The sequence below is a fragment of the Gymnoscopelus braueri genome (assembly GCF_963280865.1).
Source record: "Gymnoscopelus braueri genome assembly, chromosome: 7".
NCBI lineage: Eukaryota > Metazoa > Chordata > Actinopteri > Myctophiformes > Myctophidae > Gymnoscopelus > Gymnoscopelus braueri.
Window position 1 is genome coordinate 47,449,077 of NC_137608.1, and position 4,731 is coordinate 47,453,807.

Below are 4,731 nucleotides of genomic sequence, written 5' to 3' on the forward strand. Positions count from 1 at the left end.
TTTACATCAAATTATGGTAAAACACTTTTACATTGTCTTTGTAAGGCACATCCACGACTCTGGTATATCATCTTAAATTTGTGGTCGACTGATGCCATGATTCACCATAGAAAGAAAAGAGAGTAGAGAGAAATGTACTAAAATGCTCAGTAAAATGCATACTGTACATTTTAGAGGTTCTTCAAGACACATGACTATCTGTATGTGCACTTTTGAGGCCCCCTGCTGATCAAAGAGGGAAGTACATGAAGTATGCCATCTGAATTCCTATTCTAGTGTGGTACAAGCTTCTTCTTCATCACTTTATTCGAGTGACTGTTGCTCTATAATCTATATGATGCTACAATACCATAGATAAATCAATGTGATATGATACAAAATTACACAAGAGACAAAACTTAACATGTAATACAAACAGACTCACAACAAGGTCACTTTCTGAAAACACAATAATAATAGTAGCATTAGTAATAATAATAATCCTACTATAAATGCGCAAAATCTCTGAAGTAGAGTTGATTTATCCACAAGAATTAAGCACAAGAATGATATCACCAGGGCCCAAGAGTTCAAAACGTAATCCAAATGGATCAGATTGGATTTTGGGTAGCTAAAAAACAAAACTGGATTGAAATCACTTAGAAATATCTAAGCGAATAGTGTCATAACCCGACCCATAGGGCCATGACAAACTGAGGAGGACACATAGTGAAAAAAAATATAACTTACAAAAGAAACTGGATTATACATACAAAGAGAGGGGTGGAAGTGAATATATACGATCAATGATGTTAGCAATATGTGGATGTGTGATCAATGTAGCGTGGGGTGTTGTAGAGTGTGTCAAATCAAGAAAAAGAGACTAAAGGGAAACAAAAAAAAGGTGCTGTCATCTGGGGGAGAGAGGGTAGAATGTCCGGCACTCATTTTTTTATAAGGTCCCAGGGAGCACTGGCCAGGTGCTCCCAATGCACCTAATCGGAAAGCCCAAGTTGGCCCAGCCGACAGGACCTGTGGTAGCCAGCAGGACCCAGTGATATACCCCGAATCCAAAGGGATTTTGAACTTTTGGGCCCAGGAGATGGTGCACTAGTATCATTAGCTTTCCTCTGTGATGTGTTTTTCTCATTTAGCAGAGTTCTTAGACAGTATAACATTAACTGTAGCCTACCCTGCCGGCTGTGTTTTTGCCAACAGGTCTATCATGCTTGTGACTGAAAATGTCCTGGTTAGATTTGGTTTGACACCTTATACACAACATACACAGCAATAAAAATAAAATAAAAACTAACAACACTCTAGTTAATACAATACATATTCCTGATCAGTACAGTGCATACAGTAGAGTAGAGTAGAGTTAGTAGATGTAATATTCATTTGTTTAATTTGTAAAAAAAATTTAGGTAGCCAAATTCTATTCTAATACAAATACTATGTTACAAGTAAAAGTCTATTAAATTCACCTTGTGTCAATTTTGCTATTTTCAAATATAATATCACATATCGCTTATGTGGATAATACGTTTCATAAAAATAATTGTACTTAAACACAGCACTTTAGCAGATTAAATGTACTTAGTTACTTTACACCACTACATACCTCATCAGCAGCATGTCGACCTGATGTTGTCTTTCTGTCAGTGGAGCTTGGATTGGTGTATTCTTAATTCTTGGAGCTGATCTGAACCTGTTGCTGAGAACATGGACCCTTATAGACAGCTGATAGGTGGCTTGCCTTTTTATCTGTTCCACAGAGGGTGACAGCGAAGCTGGCATAATATGATTGGATATAATGCTGTGTTCTGACATTTAACTTTTTCTTTAAACTAGAAAAAAGGCCTTGCCTACCTGAAAGCCCCCCCACCCAACCTCCAGTTGAATGTATACACGTCCCATTGGATAATAGTGGTCCATTACTTTAGCAGCTGTGGTGCTCACATACTGTATACATTTTTACCTACACACACCTGCACGCACGTTGCACCCACGCACGCACAAATCATAGATGGGGAGAAAGGGGTAAGTCGAGCCAGTGGGTAAGATGAGTCACCCCATGTTTCAAGGAACCCAAAAAACTATATGCAGTATGCAGTAACATAATTATGGGTTGATCTTAACATCACAGCAGTTGGCTTGGATCATGCTCTATATCGTGCAGAGTTAATAGATTAGAGCTACAATCGTGTGCGAATGACAATCACATCAGTTAATGATTTTAATTGCTGGAGGGGATGATATTTATGTCTTATAATATAACAATTGAAAACTTATGTTAACCACATTAACCCTGGGGTTCCTATTTTTATTTGTCAACATTTGTCATCATTTGTAAATTGGATCTTTTAAATGAATAAAACAAAGTGTGAAAATAAATATATTAATAAATAAAAGCTTGTAGAGTGGCCATTTTTGCTATTTGTCATACAAAGAACTATAGGGCTTAAGTGGGTTATTTATTTTACTAATTGAACCCTGCAAAGGAAGTATAACATTTGATCCCATTTCAAAAAGTGGCTTTTTGTATTAAGCACCAAATTGTGTTGAAATATAAAGAGAAATTAATAATCTTGACATGACCAGCCAATTAAAGTAGCAAGGTGGAACCATGATGTCTTTACATGTACTGTATCAAACAGTATTCAGCCTTTTTTAATGCAGTTTATTACAGTATGTGAAAGTCCAATTATCTTTACAATGAAGACACATAAAAAACACAAAGATACTGAATGTATTTATTATGGAGACCCCATACAAGTCAATGGGTTAAATCAGACAATCCAGCCATTAGATACTGACAGCACGAGATTTACAAACAGAAGGCAGATCTCCCCAGCATTTCCAGTCATTCCATCTAGTTGGATAGTTAGTATGCACACAGTGTTCACGCCCAACACTATTGGATGGCTGTCCCTCAGCCCACAAGGTGAAGCTCACTTTGGACCCATCAGACCACATCCAACCACCTTCCTTCTGAGTGTCACTCAGCCCAATCCAGATCCAACCCTCTGCCGGGGGCAAATGGTGCTTGATCAGGGTTTGGACAAAGTTGTGCTCAGCCGTACTGTGGATGGACACCAGGTTGGCATCTTTGGACACGCATCTCAGCTCGGCGTCAGCCCAGGTCATAGCTGCAGTGGTGGAAGAAGCACTTAGTTTTTTTTACTTAGGCTAAGTAAAAGTAGCTTATACCACAATGTAGTCCCACATTCAAAACTATTGACATCAAAATATACTTACAGTTACAAATATACAGTACTATGCAGAATGGAATTTCCGCTAAATTTAACAAAATGTATCAACATAAAAAAGCAGCTCTATAAGCTCTCAATGTGACAATTTTGTTAATAATAATCTGTGTTTGCAAAGTCGCTAGTGACTAAAGTTTTCAAATAATTTGTAGTGGAGTACAAAGTAAAATATTAGTTTCTGAGATGTAGTGGAATAGAAGTATAAAGTATTGAAATGTTTTAATACTCAAGTAAAGTAGAAGTACTGTGCCTCAACCTTAAACTTAAACACAGCACTTGATTAATAATGTACTCAGCTACTTTGTGTAACGCCCGGGATCCGAACCCCGGTCTCCCACGTGAAAAGCCAAAATTTTAACCACTAGACTTGTTAGGTTATCAGGGTGAGGCTGTGAGCTACTCTGCTATATTTGCACCAGTACGTACATGTAGCTTCAAACTTGTAGCAGCGGTCATTGAAGATCTTCCAGAACTCTGGGCAGTTTCCACGTTGTAGCTTCGTCTCAGCCGAGGCAGCAGTGGGCACGGTGCCTAGAGCCAGGCCCAGCAGGCAGAGGAGATGAGGGATCAGCAGCATGTCGGCCTGAGGTCTTCTCTTGGACCTTGGATTATTGGGGTCTTCTTGATGGGATTTTTGGAGCTGGTCTGAACCTGTCGCTGAGAACATGGACCTTTATAGACAGCTGATGGGTGGCTTGCCTTTTTATCTGTTCCACAGAGGGTGTCTGCAAAGCTGGCATAGTATGATTGGATGTTGATGTGTTCTGACGTTTGGCATTTTCTTTAAACTAGAAAAAAGCGCCCGTAGGGTGTTTGGGCCCTGCCTACCTGAAAGCCCCCCCCATACCCCCCACCTCACCTACAATGACTGTCCAGTTCAATAGATAAACGTCCCATTGGATATGTTAGTGGTTCATTAATAGAGCAGCTGCGGTGTTCACATTTTCATTTCACAAATACACACACACACGCACACACACACACACACACACACACACACACACACACACACACACACACACACACACACACACACACACACACACACAGACACATCATAGCTGGGGAGAAAGGGGTACGTCCAGCCAGTGGTAAGAGTCACCCCATGTTTCAAGGAACCCTAAAACAATATGCAGCACGCAGTAACCCAATCATGGGTTGATCTTAACATTACAGCAGATATGTGATGGTTTGGATCATGCTGGATACCCTATTGTGCAAAGTGAATAGATTATTAGAGCTACAATTGTGTGCCATGTGATTGTATTGAGCTTGTGATATAATGATGTGGTATCACACATCAGGTGCTGATTACAACTTGAGGTTATTCATATTTGGTCTGTCCTGCATCATTTATTTGTTCAGATTGTGGTAAGATGAGCAGCTGATTTTGGGATACGTTGAGCTATAAATCAATGGGAACATATATTTCTTAAAAAATGACTGTAAACCACATGGCTTTCATACTGTATAGTTTACGAAG